The sequence below is a fragment of the Anabrus simplex genome, chromosome 1, assembly GCF_040414725.1.
Source record: "Anabrus simplex isolate iqAnaSimp1 chromosome 1, ASM4041472v1, whole genome shotgun sequence".
NCBI classification, from domain to species: Eukaryota; Metazoa; Arthropoda; class Insecta; order Orthoptera; family Tettigoniidae; genus Anabrus; species Anabrus simplex.
This window is the reverse complement of record NC_090265.1, coordinates 156,319,065-156,338,853: the sequence shown is the minus strand read 5'-3', so window position 1 is coordinate 156,338,853 and position 19,789 is coordinate 156,319,065. Positions and strand designations below refer to the sequence as shown.

Sequence of the window (19,789 nt, the reverse complement as noted above, 5' to 3'; positions counted from 1 at the left end):
CTGAATTTTAAGGGAGTTCATACTTCGGTGTGTGGACTACATTCCAGTAACATTTTACTGAGCAATTCCCTAAAAACACTGCGCCAAAACCACCAAAAAACGCTGCTTCAGCGCGTCCCGGCCGAAATTAAGCACTGCTGCTAAAACCTTCATTTTCACATGTTTCATGACTCTTCTCCTTTTAACCGATGCCTTCATTCTTCGAATACCGGGCGAGTTGGTCGTGCGGTTAGGAGCGCGCAGCCGTGAGCTCGCATCCGGGAGATAATGGGTTCGACCCCACTGTCGGCAGCCCTGTAGATAGTTTTCCGTGGTTACCCGTTTTCACACCAGGAAAATGCTGGGACTGTACCTTAATTAAGGCCACGGCCGCTTCCTTCCCATTCCTAGGCCTTTCCTGTCCCATCGTCGCCATAAGACCTATTTGTGTCGGTGCGACGTAAAGCAAATAGCAACCATTCTTCGAATGCTCGATAATGGTGTTTCAAGGGGTAAAACAACGTTATTATCAGCCACTGCTGCCCCTAATAACAACAAAGATAGGAAAGTTGTATTTTTAAGTGACTGTTGCTATCGTTATTGCCATGGAACCTCCAATTTTACGTGGAATTCTAACCGCCTCGGCGAGAAGTCATTGACAAAGACACTCTGTCACCATGCCCTCCTCCCCCCATTCCTCCTTCATTAAAACATTTTTTTACAAGTTGTTTTACGTCGCACCAACCCAGATAGTTCTTATGGCGACGATAGGACAGGTACGGGCTAAGAGTGGGAAGGAAGCGTCCGTAACCTCAATGAGTGAGATTCCAACCAATTGTCTCCCGATACAGGATTCTGGCCGTACTTAAGCGACAGCAGCTATCGAGCTCGATATCTTCTTTTGCTAGTGGCTTTACGTCGCAACGACACAGATAGGTCTTAGGGCGACGATGGGACAGGAATGGGCTAGGAGTGGGAAGGAAGCGTCCGTGGTCTTAATTAAGGTACAGCCCCAGCATTTTCTTGGTGTGAAACAGATAGGTCTTATGGCGACGATGGGATATGAAAGGAAGCGGCCACGGCCTTAATTAAAGTACAGCATTTGCCTGGTGTGAAAATGGGAAACCACAGAAAACCATCTTCAGGGCTGTCGACAGTGGGATTCGAATCCACTATCTCCCGGGTGCAAGCTCACAGCCGCGCGCTCCTAACCACACGGCCAACTCGCCCGGTGAGCTCGGTATGAAAACAATAACGAACATCAATGTTTCCTATCACCTTCCGACGGAAAACAATTCCCAATGTTTCCTGACTTGGTAATACACTTGGTACCATATTTTCTAGCCTAACATCCTGTTCGTTTTCAGTCGTGTGTCAGTGGTGTATTTGACCGTCGTGCTGAGCCATTAAGGCATCAACATCATCCATTAAAAAACTATTTTTCTCTAATTCTGTACAGAACCACACTTAACTCAATAAAAGAAAATGTCTGTCTGTCTGTCTGTCTGTCTGTCTGTCTGTCTGTCTGTCTGTCTGTCTGTCAGGTCATCAGCCCAGAGGCTGGCTGGATGCTCAAATAGCACCACCAAAGGCTATGCAGTTATAGGGAAACCGCAAAAACCAATGGCAGAGCCGAAATGAGGCGTACTAGGCAAGATGAGGAGTGAGGTAGTTTGCCATTGCTTTCCTCACTGGGCCAGAAAGTGCTACTGCAGCACGACTGATCCTATGAGCAACACCTTTCATAACACTCAGACACTATCTGTGCTCCAAATGTCATTAATCAGCACCACCCATACCCCAGCAGCTTCCATATTGTCACAGCCATGGATGAGACTGGGACTTCGGTGGAAGCTACACTTTGCTCTGGCCTGTGCCAACAGACGGATACAAAAATACTGCGTCCATCAAGAAACGGCAACAGGCGTAAAAAGTAAATATAATTATCAAATAAGATTCGTGTCCCTCGAATCAAATCGTTCGCAAGCAGATTTTTAAAAAAGCTTTTAAAAACGCACACACTGTGAAACTGATTGGTTTTCCTGCTGTTCTACTTTTGTCTGTTACACCATCAGCGTAGAGTCTAGCTGAATTCACTAAATACATCGCCGAATTAATGGAATTATAGGGGAATTCTAAAAACCTACGAAAGTTTTATGAGGAATAACGCGCAAGTTGAGAATCAAGATATTTGACTTTGATTTGCTAACTGAACCAGTAAGAGCTAGTACAGTATGACACTCTGAGGAGAATATTTCACAGAATCCATGGGTACTATTCGCACCATAAATGTCATTACTCCGTACTGTCACAGCCAAAGCTACAGTTTCCTCCAATATGTGCCAAGAGACAGACGTAAAAATACAGCAGTGACTTGACAAAAAGAATACATTTAAAAAGATATGCATGGAGATATTTAGTATCCATGTTCAGAATATTATTTTTATGTAACTGGTTACCTTTGAATGAAGGCGACTACGAAGAAAAAATATCGGAACCACGGAATGATTTTGTTTTAACTCTCGAGATACACCACAATGAAAATTAATTAACTTCTATACATCTGTTCCCCTACATCCTTGTGTTGCTCGAACCATCCATTAGCATCAGCAGTGACAAAAGGAGGAGGGCGTGGACTTGGCCTACTCATCTGCCTAACGTATTAATAATCAGTCAAAACATTTATCGTCCGTGTGTGTATGTTGTGGAGATCTCCCTCCCCCCTTCCGCTACTCTCGCTCACTCTCGTGTCTCGTCCCCCCTCCCCCCTCCCAGACATCTCCTTCCTTGCGAGTTTGCTTCAGTCCACGGCACACAGCAAGTGAAAGTTTGCCGACAATTGGTTCCACCACTCCAACACCACGCCAAGTCCATGCCCGTTGTTGTATTGCCTAGCCTGCCGCCTGGCGAACCACACTCGATCAAGACTCCCCCAGCACGCAGGAATATCTACCAGTGGATCTGCATTGAAGTGTGTACGGTGAGGGACACTACCACTGTGTTCTGCAAACAAGAGCAACACAAGTGTTAAGCGGGTGGACGAACGAACAGGCTATTACTGTGTCGTGTGCGCGCGGTGCAGTTTGTGTGTGGTGCTATGTGTCGCGGAAAACTATTACGGCTATTGCCGTTTCTGCTGGTGGCTACGGCCACGGCAGCGGCTTCTAATACGGGTACGAGTACCCGAGGGAGTCAACAGGCTTCCTCTAACACGTCTACGCAAAAGAATAACGGCAGTCTCATCAACCTCAGCAAAAACTTCACAGCAGGACTTCCCGGTGCAGGGAGAAATTCAGGCCTTCGCAGCAGGTAGGAAAAAACATCTTTATGCTCGATGAAGCAGCTTTTGTACTTACTATATTACTACTTCCGCTCCTATATTTAAAATAATACCTGTTAAAAATGTCAGCAAAACAGCTGGCGGCTAAAATAGTAACAATAATAATATAAAATATCTGAAAGGTTATCTGTAATTTTAAGAAAACAAAATAGAAGCCAGTCATAAAATAGTCCCTTTTGCTCATGTTCATAAGAAACACAGATAACCCGTTGAAAAGAAACCAGGTCGTTCACACAAAATATTCCGAGAACCACCATCACCTGTTTATGACAGAATCTCAGCGTTATAACACACATCGCCTGGAGGAGTACGTCAATAGTCTAGACTGGAAATACAAACAAGCGACAGGGAGGAACGTGCACATAGCTAACAATGGCGTCGGACTTCAACATCCGTTGATAGAGCTATATTTTCTAAATATGAACACTTACCTTCAACGACCCTTCTACTTGCAAATAACCGCCCGTTCGTATGAATACAGTCACCCGAATGCCTGAGAAACTAGTTCCAAAGCTCATGATACAAGATGTTTGAAGTGGAAAGTCCCACCAATCAGAACGCAAGATGACCACAGTAAACGTCAAACACAGATTCAAAACAAAACTTCACGAACGATACTGAGATATTTTAAATTGATACAATTTTGAAATTGCTACTTTGACAATGCCACGAGAAAAACACAGTTCAAAAGCTATATTCTCCGTAGAATGAATACGAATAAAAATAAATAAATAAATAAATACAAATCATGCCACACAAAAACATATGTTTGTAACTAGAGAACAAAGTAAAACTTAATATACTGGTAAAATGTAATGAAATTATTTAGATCCCTTTTCTTTAGCTGAAATAGCATACCGTATTAGAATTGAAAGTTAATTACATACTTTACGGGAGATTCCATGGAATATTACTCTTTACTTTATTGCCTTTTATAATAATAATAACAATAATAATAATAATAATAATAATAATAATAATAATAATAACTAAAAAATAAACTGAGTTGCTATCTAACATACTACTGTTATAAAAAATATTCTGAATAATACACTATTAGTTCTCCAATGAGTAATCAACCTCCAATTTCAGCATTCTCCGATAATGCTAAAAGCAGATCTATTTATTGAAGATTTATACCTATATTAAACTGTAACAGCTAACATGGTTACATGAAACACAATATATCTGGATAAAAGTTGTAAAAAGATTTTCGAAACTGTGCCTTCAGTTGAACAGTTTCAGCCAAGATCAAGTCTGCTAACTGCATTCCAATAGGTTCTCAATATGTTATTTTCAACTGTCAAGTCGAAGTGCGATTGGGGGGGGGGGGGAGAGGAATTATAAGAATTTCACACCATGAATATCGCTGGCGTCAGGGAGAAAATATCCAGTACAGAAGGAAAATAAAGATACACTCATTTAATTTTAAGAACGATTTTTAAAAATAAATTCGTTTGCGTGTTGAAATAGCGTTCTCGATATGAATGTACGTCTCAGTTTTGAAAACCTTTTCATATACTCGTTTCCGATTCCTAAGCAAACGAATATAAGCAACAAGATCCGTGTTCTCCTTAGAGCTGTTGTATTTTGAGAAATTTGAAAAATTTTACAATACAACAATATGATGTATGAAATATTATCGTTGGTTTTGTTGTTGCTTTAAAGGGCCTAACATCTAGGTTATCGACCCCTAATTAATAGTAAAGTATCGTTTTAAAGATCCTGAAGTGAAAAAATATATAAATTAAAATATGGAAAGTAGCTTCAACCTTGTAGTGTTACCCAACCTTGTAGTGTTACCGAGTAACATCAAGATATATGATTAAACTGTAAAATCGACAGATTCAGTGTATCGTAAAATATGTGAAAAACGGACTAAGAAGATTTAGCCTACCCTACTAATAATCCAATAACTGGCAGTTCTTGGACTCTCTCGTTGGCAGTCTTCTAGACATCTATTTAGTTTTATATCTCAAAAGAAGACTTCTGAACACTCCGTGTTCATTTCAATCGTCTCTGTGTTTCTGCAGGCGAGAAGTAAACGTCACCCACACCCCCGACTCCTCCCCACCGCCCACCAAATCAGAAAAATAAGGTGGATGTAATGCTGACAAGCATCCAGGGATAAATTACATTTACATAGCCTGGGTGGTGGACTGACTCTCGGTCAAGTATCTACTTTCTATGTCACCATATATTTCTTGGAACATACTTGGTGTTCTGATCATGATCTGGCCTACTAAAATAAGGAAACTCTCGTCTTCGTTTCGTTCTGTTTAACCAAGCCAATATCAAGGGCGCCAACCATGGGCTACGGCCAGGCTCTTGGCATGCTTGGCACCACATTATAACTCCTTTCCAAAGGTCACCAAGCAAACAGCATACTGGTAAACTTGAAAGGAAGAATCGGAATCAGGCAATAAACCATTTCACTGCATACTTTAGGCATGTATAGAAAATAAAGGCCAAATGTTTACCTTCATTACAATCGTAAACATCGGCCAAACCTATTCTGAACTATCATATAGTAATTACAAATCAAATGTACTAATTTTGTGGAATTATATTAAGATTAAAAGTATCAATTAATTTTTTAATTTACAATTCCACAACATTCACCCATTTGGTGTGGGACTAAACAAGGCGACAGAGCTTGTACCAAATAGAGTATTGTAGATGCGTCTGGCTAATTCGCAGAGGCTTGCAGCTTGCAGACTGAACGCTGTAAGACACAACCGTCCATAATGAAGATGTATGTAACTAGATTAGTGAAACAATCGTCGAATCACGATTTGGTGAGCACTAGTAGTAGTAGTAGTAGTAGTAGTATTAACTACTTTCACGGACTTCAGAGCCGACGATGTGACGAAATTTTGTCACGCATGAATTCCTTTACCCACCGGTAAATCTACAGACACCTTCAAAAACCACCGGACTGAGCCGGTATCGAACCCACCAATTTGGATTAGGAAGGCCAGCGCTCCCTCGATTTAGCCACACTCTCCGGCTACAGCACAAGTACTGTAGGTATTTTCCATTACTCAACACAGTCTCCTTTTTGTTTAACTTTTATTAAATCTTTTTCAATCAATCACTCCGCAACACTAAACGAAGAATAAAGACAAATTAAAAGTCAATTCAGTTTCAAATTAAACGGGATGTCAGCCCTCCGAGACTGAATTTCAAGTAGTACATCAGTGATAAAAGCCACGGTACAGAGATAGTAAACATAGAATTGGAACGCATACTTTCGTGGAAATAATGTTAGTATCACACTGTGTTGAAAAGTAAGTGAAATTATGAACCTAATATATAACAAGAACCAAATCAAACCCATGGCACTACAGCCATTGAAGGGCCTTGGCCTACCAAGCGACCTCTGCTCAGCCCGAAGGCCTGCAGATTATGAGGTGTCGTATGGTCAGCACGACGAATCCTTTCGGTCTTCTTGGCTTTCTAGACCGGATATATAACAACTTTTCGTTTATTAAAGCTTCTGACACGGGAGACATTGGGTGATAGGAGCAGAAATAATTTTAAAACGGTCCGGTGTTTTTACTGACGTTATAGGAACTACCGCATGAGCGGCTGTTAAGTGTTAACGAGCGTGACTTCCGTAACTTGTTAATTCCGTCTGGCCGAGTCTTAAGGTGGAGGAATGCTCTCTCGCTCCAGTTTTCACAGAACGAGTTCGGTCACGGTAAGCATCCTACCCGGAGAGCGACTCACTCTCCAGCCACACCTTCAATCCAAGGACGCCCGCCGTCCAGGACAGGACGACAGGAAGGCAAAGGATAAGCAAGGACGCCGGAAGGTACTTCGTACACAACGATTATATTAATTGAGTCGTTTAGAGTTGAAATGCATGCAGTCAAAATTAGATTTTTTATAGGATAACAGGATTCCTGAAGCAATGAACGAGAAGTCATAAATCAGCATAAGAGAGAATTAAGTCAGCATTCTGCTTGTGTACAATATTGTTGTTAGCGTTAAAATGATTAGTACCGAGTCAACAATTTCCGAAACGACATGCGAACAAGACACAACTTTAAAATGGTACAAAAATAAGGCCGGTTGTAATTTTACGTGAATGTTGATATTGTGACCATAGCGATGAGACCTACAGTTTACGAGGAAAACGAATCACAGAAATACTACTTTTCATCACAAAAGTCCCACGGATTAGACAGGATTCTAACCATGGCCGCTTAAATGAGAAGCAAGTGGCAATGAAGCTCGAATATCGCGTTCCCCTTAAGAAAGGTACAGGACTGAATAGGATTTGTAGTGTGTCTCCTTATGGCGTGCACAGTTTTGTGGGAACTCTTGAATTACATTGGAACATCACAGAATGCCAGTAAGTCTACTTGAAATACGTCATTTTATAAACTGAACCTTACTCGATACTAAATTTAAGTGGTTAATGTTTCAAATATTTCCGATCAAGAGAGTCACGCGGAATTTCAATTCCTAATTCTTTCACGGAGGAGATGCCTGAGCGAGGCAGTAAAGGCGTGCACGGTTCACACGAAAGGATGTGGGTTCGATTCCCGGCAGGAAGTTGAAACATTTAAGAAACGAGATTTCCACTTTCGGAGGTGCACATGGCCCTGAGGTTTACTCAGCCAAAGCCAAAGATGGCCGGGCGTAGAGATAATCACTTTACTCCACCAAGTGCCAAGGTTACGGATATTGGAAGTCTTTACCTTACACCCCTCCATGGGCCGTCACGGCCTGTACGAAGATGACGTTGCTTTTACTCTTTCATGAAGTAGAGTAGCGACTACGAAACAAAAAAAGAGCTACATTATACCGTATTTTCTGGTGAAAATCTGAGACATTGCAATTGTATTTATATTATCACAGACAAAGGCTTAGTAATTATTTTACAAAACAACATTATATTAGTGTTTCTCGTAATATAACGTTGTATACTCCTGAAAAACTGCAAATCCTTTTACTTCCGACCTATATTGAATTAAATGCGACTGCGAAGATATATTAGACCATAAACGACAGGTGCACTAGGAAACTTATCTGGTACACGAAACTTGGAAAAAAAAAAAGACGGAAGTATTATAATGCAACTTATGTATAATTGAATCTGACTATTCAGTTTCATACAAAACAAATTTGTATGCCAGAACACTAAAGAATGGCAGTGTAATAACTGTTTTCAAGCTCAAGCACGTATATCTCGGAGACTTAAATGCGGGAGTAACCGGCGAACGTGTCAGACAAAGAACAATACATGAAGTCCTTCGCTTTTTCTCATACTAGATAAACTGAGTATATTTTAGCTCAGTGCTTTCATTTGGTTCGTTGTTGCGGTGTACGAAAAAAACACATTAATCTACGTTATACAAAGGATGCACGCTTTACGCATACAATAAAGAAGACATTCTGGTACACATCAAAATTGAGCGGCATACAAGAAAGGAGGAAAGTCACAGCAAGAAATCTTCTGTTAGATTCTCTATGTAAAATCCTGCATTTTCCGTAGAAAACTGGACACGGAATGAAGGAGTAACGAAGAAAAATTCTACAATAACAAATCTTGAGCTCTTCTTAATGTTTGTCCATATATGATGTTATAAATACATGGCTGAATGTGTGTCAATGTGATTTAATTTCATGTTTTTTACTTTCCTATTCCAAATGTTAACCAACATCTCATTACAATATGTTCCTTCTTCAACTATATTTACATACCAATATCCGCATTGAGCTACTGGTATAATTATAAACAGTGAACTTGGTTTTAATATCTTCATTATTCTTCATTTCCTAAACGATAATATGAACACACATTCTTCACATGAACATTTCAATTCAGCCCACAACTATTCTGTTAATATTAACTTTCGGATAAAGTTACTCGAAATGTTTTCCACAGAAAAGGATAATTAATACATTACACATTAATTATGTTTCTTGCACGACATAACAGAGTCAGAGAATAAAGGAAATATCTACGATACAATAAAAATATTTGTAACTAATGAACATGAATATTTCTATGCCACAGTCATATGGAATACGCTTACTCGTTTTCGCCATTGATGGATAAAATTGTAGCCTATACTATGATGATGATAATGATAGTGTGTACGTTTTACATCTTATTTACTCCTATAGGTCTAACGAGACACAAGACAGCGAGAACTTGACATGAAAATTGTTCTTTAATAGCTATTAAATATATTTTCAGATGTATTACGTTTATTCACTCTTAAATGTCGAATAACTGCGTCAGTATTGGATCCTACAACTTTGAGCATAGGTGGCGAACGCCTAACAAATGTAGCTAATCAATCACATAATTTTTGTTGTAGTAATTTATAAACCATATATTATTCGTAGTATGTATTTTACATTTATCCATTTTTCTAATGTTACTTGCTTTACATCCTACTAACTACGTTTACAGTTTTCGGAATCAATCTTTCTGATCGGAAATCAAATGTACACTCAACCGGAAAAAAAAGAAAAGAATGGCTCGGAAATAACATGTTTAATTTTAGACATTCCTAAAACAGGAAAAAGTGTATATATCTGGTGGCCCGAAGAGGTGATACTTGGAATCCTACCACCTACGTAATACGTTAATTTTATTTCAAACGAGAGGATTTTGACAGAAGGTAGTCATCTGAGATAGCCAATTTTTATGCGGTTAAGTGTACATTACACTGACGAACCCAGCGAGGACTAAAAAAAGAGCACAGCTTGTGACATTCGAGGAAACATGACAAACAACATTTGGTTTTAAATACACGTAACTGTCAAGGTCTCCTCGCTGTTAACAAGACTCATGTCGCCTGCTAAGAAGGGTCATCTAGAATGACACAACTGTTCACATCTCAGGCTATATTCCCACCTACACACTCAAACCCGAGGCGAGCAAGTAACATTTCAGCCAGGACTCAGAATGACCACGGTAGCATTCTAGCAGAATTCACGTATCTCACAGCAGGTTAATTTAAGCTATCTTCCTGTACCTGTCAGGTACTACATCTTTATATGGCATTGTACTGTAGAAATCAAATCATACGCTGCATCACACAAACACGAGAGAGAGAGAGAGAGAGAGAGAGAGAGAGAGAAGGATATTTTTTTATGGAGTATCAACTAGCTATGTTGTAATCAAGCTGAACAGATTCTGTTGTTTCATTTAGGATCTTGAGACAGTTTGATCAAGGACTCTACATGAACTCAAATGGTCTTTTTAACGACTGCATCTCATTCTAGTTACTTCGTATATCTACAATTGACTGAGGCTAGGATCAGGAGAGGTAGAAAGTACTTACTTTGTGCTACAAGTGGCTTAAGCCGGTGGCAACGTAAAATGCACAATACAAAATAACTACACAAAATGAAACGAATAAACTTCACTACACAGGTTCTGGATGTCAATGAAAACACAACCAACGACACCCAAGAGAGATTCGGTTTACTCTGCATTCTAGTAGGCCTAGAGGAAAGATGAACGTCTAAAATGACGAGTAGACAGTCACATGGCGTCCAATTAAAATGCCTGCGCACAGTAGCTGAGGCTATACGATTGTTGTTGTTGCTGTTTTATTATTATTATTATTATTATTATTATTATTATTATTATTATTATTATTATTATTATTACAAGCAGTTTCCCGCTGGCTCCGCCCGTAATGTACAAAGTATGGTGTTGTTCGTTACTATCCTTAACGGATGTATTTGCAAAGTTTAGAGTTAATTAAATAAAGCACATGATCTGCTGTGGTAACAGAATGTAATATTATGTCAACAAAACACTTGAAAATACATCACACAAAGAAATTGAATTAGTTCCTTGGAACAACACTACGCACCGAACTGTTAAAAAGTCCTTCAAAGATCTTCGTCATGGAGATAAATGTACTCATAACTTTTCTCAGAATCTACCAATTTAAGTAGTTATTACCTCAAAAGAAAGCGCTTGATTCACTGAGTGTTTTTAGACAAAAACGAACTGCGTACCTCAAATAAAAAGAAAGATATGATTGCTTCAATGAGAAAAATGTTGAAGAAATGAGACGTCAAACTGAATGTACACTCATAACTTTCCTCAGAATCAACCAATCTGAATAGTTAAGGAGCTGAAATGAAAGAGCTTGATCCACTGAGTGTTCTTAGGCAAAAACGAATTCCGTACCTCAGTTAGAACCAAAGATATGATTGCTTCAAAGAGACAAAAATTAAAGAATCAAATAATTTGAGGAAGGCGAAAGTTAAGTGATTTATAGTACCTGATGACAAATATGTGCATGGATACCTTTCAGTTAAAAAGTGAAGGAAATCGACCGGATAGAATGGCCGGACTGACTGACTTTAGTTTTCATATTTTTAATATATAGATTATAATTATTATTATTATTATTATTATTATTATGGAGTTATCCGTGGAAGTCAGAGGTGAAAGAAGGTGCGGGCTGGAATGGGTCTAACTACAAGTTCGAAAGATGAATAAAATTTAAATAAAGGTTATATTTTCAAAACTTAACAACGGTAACATAGAATTTTTGAGCGTACAACAGATAACAACAAGTTAAATCAGGTACACAATCAAGAAGTCCAAGATTAGAGAAAAATTTAACCAGTTTCCACTAGGGGAAATAACAAAAGAAAAATTAGGTTCAATGCCGCTTTACAAGAAAAACACCAGTTAAGTGGTCTTTACAAATTCTGGGCTACGGGCCCAAATTCATCAATGCTTGAGCTCTCAGCTCACAATCACAAAATACCAAAGGGCAGAAAACCCTTAATTACCTGGAGCTCTTGCTCCCGCTTAATAATACCAGAAAGAGCGGACCTGCTCTCAATTTTACAAGTCTATCAAAGGCCACAACAAACTTCACTACTATCTGCCCTCAAGGCACACAAAGAAACAGGGGTATTTAATAAACAACCTACAGGGCCTTCGCATGAAGAAAACAAAACATCAGGTTAAGTTACTGGCCCAAAGTACAGAAAGGACTGGAGGCGTGAACTTGCACTCCTAAATACACATTTTAAAACCTAAGTGGCTCTAGGCAGATACACAGGGGCTAATCCCAAGCTAGGGAGGTGACTCGTATGAGAAAACTTTAATACATTAAGGAAGAGAAGAAACGGTTATGAAAACGTAGTCACCTCAATTTAAAAAATGAAGGGGAGCTCGAGAGGGTAAAGCACTCTCTATCCCCGCTTTACAGTAAAAGAGATGTAGTTTTTTACATAGACTGAAAAGGAATTTACATTTTAAAGAGATGGGTACATATATTAAAGGTTTCGAACCCTCCTCGAGAGTTAGACTGCTGAGCTAGCAAGAAATAAAGATGTTAAAAGGCCATTACCTTGTTGAAGAACTACTGTCTGAAGAACGAGGCGCTTCCCGCCCCCTGCTACATATTCACACACTGAATTAGATGTTATACGAGTTGCCCGGAGACAGGAAAATCATCAGTTTTTATACCCTCATGGAAAGTTCGAGACCTTTCATGAATGATAACAATCCACCCTCAAACTTTTATTGGCTACAGTACACAGTTACATACAAAATTGGAGAAGAAAGCCCCGATTGGCCGAAAATTAATTACAGAAATTCCTGATTGGCTACATTCAAAACAGGCGGAAAGAAAGGATTAAAATTGCCAACCCACAAATGACAGAACAAAATTTAGTAAAGAGAAAACTTATGAATACAAAAGTTCTCCAAGAAGGTTCATTCCTTCACACCAGAGCGCATTATCATAGTTTTTGGTCGAGACATCTGTTAGAGAATGTCCACACTTCTTGATCAATGAAAAACAAAAGCAAATAAAAAACACGCAGTGACATCTTCTGATAACCAGTAGAGTTAGTTCCGTTTTTAAAGTTCAGAGCTTCTCTTGTAGAGAAGTTTCAATTGGCGCAAGATTTGAACTTGCGTCGTAGAGGTTACCGCCCGGTACAATTATTATTATTATTATTATTATTATTATTATTATTATTATTATTATATCAATGTAACGCTAGAGTTGGATTAATATCTGGCTTCACAAGTGCAGCAGATAATATATTTTGATATTCTAACGTACGACAGACTTCCAATAATCGGTAGAGATTCATTCTTTTAGGAAAATAAAGTATAGATATTTTCGTCTAAGACATTCACCAAAAAAGTGAGGTTTGATGAAGAAATGACTATGGTAGTCTTTTTTTTTTTTTTGCTAGTGGCTTAACGTCGCACCGACACAGATAGGTCTTATGGAGACGATGGTACAGGAAAGGCCTAGGAATGGGAAGGAACCGGCCGTGGCCTTAATTAAGGTACAGCCCCAGCATTTGCCTCGTGTGAAAATGAGAAACCACGGAAAACCATCCTCACGGCTGCCGACAGTGGGATTCGAACCTACTATCTCTCGGATGCAAGCTCACAGACGCGCGCCCCTAACCGCACGGCCAACTCTCCAGGTGGAGTGACTATGTAGGCCCATTGCGACAGCAGTGCTGATCTAATGCATCATATCTTCACGATCAAGTATTTTAATGTGTCAGAAAATCCGGTATAGTTCCAAGCATGAAGTAGGCCATAATATTACACATTCTGCATGCATACCCTATGGGCACAACATGCTAATGGGCCCGGTTTATGAAGTATACGTTATGAATAATCATTTTCATTTACTGGTTCACTTCAGCTTGATCAAGAGATTAAAAAAACAATACATCAGGCTGTCAAGAAGCGCAAGACCACGCGTAAAATTATGTAACTAATGAGTCAGTAAAACACAGTAACATTCTCCTGCCCAAACACAAAGATGACCACAATGAATATAATAATCAAGCACTCGTCTGTAACGACTTGTGTAAGTGGCTAGAAATGACAAATTCAAATATCAATATATAGTTTACTTTTATCGTATAAATAATGTATAAATAAATAACGCTTCAATAATGTGCAAAACTAATTCCTTATTACTTAACCTTAAAGCAAGTTAAAATGTTCTTCGATACCCTTGCAGTTCTCTTTGGACGTATTTTCTATCCATGCGGTGAATATCGATATTTCTCAAGTATCATATAAAAGGACTCAAAATGTATTCAAGTACTACGGATTATATATATCTGTGTTAATAATTACTGCAGTCACTGTCAAAATAAACAGCTTATTGTTTGTTCAATGAGACTGACGGATAGCCATGTCTAGCGCTAAACGGAAACTAGAGCATTCTTTTTGCTAAGGAATCCATGTTAACATGCCTATGAAAATACAATCATTTCAATGACGTTACTAGCTATAGCGCCCGCCGTAAACAGTGCAAGAAAATTAAGCGTGTTCGGCTGGTCAATGGTATGTACTTCAGACAGCAGTAAACTAGTATCTATTGCAACTCTAAACCGAGTTATGATATGCGAAGGCTTGACTGACATTTGCAGTATTTATTTATTTTAATTAATTTGAAAGTGGCATCAAGTTGTTGGATTTTAGTTAAATTGTTGAAACAAAATCACCAAATAACAAACACTACTTGTTTCCATTTAGGAGCTAGAGATATTGTGCTTGTATGACGTTTATTTGGTAATCTGTTCTACTGTGCTTAGTGGCATAACTTACTGCCCTGTTAGATAGACAGTATCTTATTTTCTGAAGAAGTACACAGACTCTTAACAGGAGACATTTTTACGAAATTGAATTATGATTTAGGCCTACTTATCCTTGAGGGAAGAAGCTTGTTTTATTTTCTATTTACATACTACTTTAAACTGAAGAATTTAAGATACCCGTTTAAACTGGAGAATTTAAGATACCCGTATTACATCTTCAGGCTGTTTTTCATGATTACAGATCTTTAATTTGCCCAGTAAGATTCGTCTAGTGCACCCTACAGTTACACGAAGAATATTATATTATTTAACTTCGATAGTAACGCAAAACGTGGCCCAAAACTTGAATTACTACCCAGGAGATAAAAGTAGGGTAAAAGTAGGCAAGAATCGCATTCAAATAGGCTGCTGTCTCTGCCAATCGAACAACTCAACTTCAGATTAGCGTCTGCTCCTCGCACAGATCTCTCTTAGCCTAAACGGCTAAGGAGACGAGATTTAAATACCACGTTCAACAAAAGCAAATGAGACCAGCCATGTTATGATTCAAGGGATGAATTCCTAATCACCACGAAAACGCAGGAACTTGACGGGAAACAAGACATACAGGGGCCGAAAATTTAGTGAATATATATTAGACAGGAGAAGAAACTTTCCACTTTTGATTTGATCAACACAAATTTCACATTCAAAAAACAAGATGTAAACCAAAAAGCGATCAAACAAAAGTTGTCCAAGAGAGTTGCTCACACGTTAAGGACCGTGTTGCTGAAATCTCGCTTGCGGGAGATGACGGGTTCGAACTCAACAGTTGACAGCTGTGAATATGGTTTTTCGTTTTTACACCGGTCGTATGGAGGAGTTACGGCCACTTCATTTCTAGTCTTAGCCCTTTCCCATCTCAGTGTCATCGGACATTTATTTACTTTTTTGCTATTGGTTTTAGGTCACTTCGACTCGGACAAGTCTCATGGCGACGATGGGATAGGACTCGGAATGAAGTAACCATGGCTAGCCTGGTGTGGAGACGGGAAACCATCTTTATGGCTACCGACAGTGGGGTTCAAACCCACAATCTACCGAATGCAAGCTCACATCTACACGGCCCGAACAACGCAGCTAACTCACTCTGTCCGAAAACGTATTCGTATCTTTATGTGTGTGATGTTGAATAGCTTACAAAGAGAGTAATAAACATATGTTTATATAACTCCCCTTCAATTATTACAGATTTTAAACGATACTGGGGTATCGCAATATGTACTAAAGTTTTTTAATGTGGTGGAAGCTAACTACACGGAATAGTCTCCGTTAAACACACCTGAATGCCATCGACCTACGACAGGATCGAACCATCGTGCGAACAAAAGGACGACGCCTACCGACTGTGACACAGAGATCGAAAAAAAAAAAGCCGAACCATCTTAATATAACTTACAAGTTTTTTTTTTGCTAGGGGCTTGACGTCGCACCGACACAGATAGGTCTTATGGCGACGATGGGATAGGAAAGGCCTAGGAGTTGGAAGGAAGCGGCCGTGGCCGTAATTAAGGCACAGCCCCAGCATTTGCCTGGTGTGAAAATGGGAAACCACGGAAAACCATTTTCAGGGCTGCCGATAGTGGGATTCGAACCTACTATCTCCCGGATGCAAGCTCAGAGCCGCGCGCCTCTACACGCACGGCCAACTCGCCCGGTACAAGTTAATCTTAACTCTGAACTAAAAATATGGTGTGTAATATCAGAACAATTCAAAAGATACGTATGTATGCCCAAGGCTGCAAGTACACAAAACAAGGACATATTGAAAACATGCTGGTTACTAGAACTCCTGGGGCCTTTGGCTACCAGTTGACCTACTCACTCTTATTGTGAAAGGAAAAATTATGATCAGTCTCCTTTTGTTCGTCTAGTTTTCAATTCACTAGCTCAACTGATCTCGCATTATGTCGAACTACAAAACGATCGCATTCATCCATCATCATTACGTGAGTTTACAACACTCTTATACAAAATAAGCACAAAGACTGAACAAGTTAATACAATTATTATTATGAAGACTTTTTCTCTTATGGGTATAGTTCCTTAATACATGAATATTAAGCATCTTTTAAGCGATATAAAAGGCAGGATGTCTTCATCGTTGAAGGATGGGCATAGGACTTCGATACACATGTGGTCAAGGAAGACAGGCAGGAAGACGACATAGCAAAACAAAGCATTAATGTCGAAGCCAAAACATTTTCTTGGCCTTTTCCCAATTATTTGATTTCAGTACTAAGTTACATGTGGATTTAGTCCAGTTTTATGGGCGAATGCCCTTCCTTAACAATGCGTGTAATGGTTGAGGAACGCCAACTGAAGTGGTACGGACGTGGTAGCAGAAAGGGAGAAAGAAGAAATGCGAAGCGGATCTTTGAAATACAGGAAGGCAGAACTGAACGAGTAAGATTTTGCATCTCATGGAATGACAGGATTGAAAGAACAGAGCAGAAGCATGTGGAAATAATGGTAAAAATGAAGATATTTGTGCGAGAACAGATCCGAGTAGCGGAAATGGATAGAACGAAGTTACACGGATGCTTGAAGGCGTAAGGAAATAGAATTATTATTATTATTATTATTATTATTTTTATTATACTTTAATAAATTGATCGAAAAGAACTTGCCTCGTAAAGTATCGTTCACCAAATATATATCAATCCGTTGAGAGTAAAAATGTATGTTAGTAAAGGTCAGATATCCAACCCTCTGAGCTAACACAGGGCTTTTGTCAAGGCATTTTAAATACAGTATTGGTTTTTACGTCCCACTAGTTACTTTTATAGTTTTGGGAGACGCGGAGGTACCGGAAGGTTTTCCCCATAGGAGTTCTTTAACGTGTCGGTAAATCTACCGACACGAGACTGGCATATTTGAGCACCTTCAACTACCACTGGACTGAACGGGGATTGTACTGGACAACTTGGACTCATAAGGCTAGTTCTGAGCCACTCAGCCTCGCCAAGGCATAATAAGCATGGCCCCGAAATGTCTTAGTACCATGAAAGGTATGCAAAGATAAAGCTATAAGATGGAACGTACCAAGCCTTCTACGCGGATGTTAAGTTACAGTAGGTAACTGACGGGATTTACACAGTTCAAACTGCAAATAAACCGTTATGAATTTATCAAGGTCTCCGACAAGTTCTTGCTCTTGATAGACTAGTTCAGTTGCTCTGCTTTATATGCAGTATGATTCTCCACTATTTGTCGTTACGTCATCCTTTGGGACTATGAGAACTGCCTCAAGAAAAAGCTTCGTAACAGGCAAAGTGCTGCATTTATAACCATGAGAAACCAATGTCGAGCCATCTTCGTAAAACCAACGACGACCTAGCGACCAGCGAGAAATTTCAAGACTTCCGCTTTATGAAACTCGACTCGACATGAAACTATAATATAGCAGTAGTTATTGTGGAGCATCCGTTGTAGAAGAGACAAACAATGTACGGTTTATGCTTCGTTTCGATGTGCAAAGTTGCACGAGTGTGTATTCGAAAAGTGGTGTTTTCACTTCAAAAATAAGTAAATCAATATTTCGTTCACAGCCCGGTCTAGAATAACGGCTAAGAGGATTCGCCGTGCCGACTACACACCTCGTAATGTGCAGGCACATTCGGGCTGAGCAGCGGTCGCTTGTAATATGAATATTAAATTCGTGTCCTCATCCCGATGTAGTGCAGCTCTTCTCATGCACAACGGCAGTACCGGGAATCGAACCCGGACCCCGAGGACGGTAGCTAATAATGCTCACCGTTACGCTACCGAGGCGGACATTACAGGAGTTGAGTACTATCGAACGCCATAAAGAATCCTTAAAAGTCGTAGCACATCAGATCATGGCTACGTTCCATGTGCCTTGTTTGTTTATTTACAGGGTCATCCGTTTGGGATGTAAGAAGAGTAAAACGCTATACACAAGAAACTAGGCATATCTATGCTTGTTAACCCTACATACATGTTAAGGAGAGTGGTGGAGTTTGTGTCACAGCACATCAGCACTCAACATGTCCACCATCGAGCGTGCGGCACAAACGATACTCGAATCCATGTCGCGCCACGTGGCACGCAGCATTTCTGGAGTGATTTGCTGAAAGGCCGCTGTAATTTCCCTCCGTAGGTCAGCCAGATTCTGTGGTCTTCGTGCGTACACTGTCGACCTGACGAAGCCCCATACAAAAAATCTGGAGGGGTTAGGTCAGGGCTATTAGGAGGCCATGGGCTAGGTCCACCACGGCCGCACCAGCTCTGCTCTGAGTGACTTTCGTGGACTCTGCGTCATGGCTTGTCAAATATCTTCCTCCTTGTTGCTATCACACCGCCTTCCACCTGTGTGAGGCATCTGTAATTCATTTTCCAAAAAGACGTTGTACCATTTAACAATGTCCCGATGTGATGGGGCATACTTTACGTTGTACTGACGTCTGAAAGCTCGCTGCGTCTCCACTACACTCGAAAATTTGGCATACCATACGACACACAGAGCGCGTTGTTGTAGTATAACGACCATCTTCACTCAACTCTGTATCAACACTGAACACTGAGCGCGCGCGCCAACTTGTACCGCCTCTGTACCTGACATCTGGTGATTGCACTATGAACTACACTGCTGCGTTGTCTCGCGGAAGTCATTCTTGCAAAGAGAGTCATTGTTAACCCCCATCCTTGTCACGTACATTACAGAAAATTGCATAGCTATATATGCATTACTATAATAGCTATAACGTTATACTTTTCTGACATCCCAAACGGATGACCCTCTATTTATTTATTTATTTATTTATTTATTTATTTATTTATTTATTTATTTATTTATTTATTTATTTATTTATTTATTCCTTG

At 39.6% G+C, this 19,789-nt stretch overlaps 1 protein-coding gene across 1 annotated transcript in view; it reads left to right on the top strand.

The window, feature by feature from the left end:
• The first annotated feature begins 3,168 nt into the window (after positions 1 to 3,168).
• LOC136863270 (angiopoietin-4) overlaps positions 3,169 to 19,789 on the top strand; it is a 400,811-nt gene continuing 384,190 nt past the window's right edge. The window contains exon 1 of the mRNA XM_067139659.2: positions 3,169 to 3,288. The gene's annotated coding sequence lies outside the window, so the exon portion shown is untranslated. The remainder of the gene's footprint in view (positions 3,289 to 19,789) is intronic.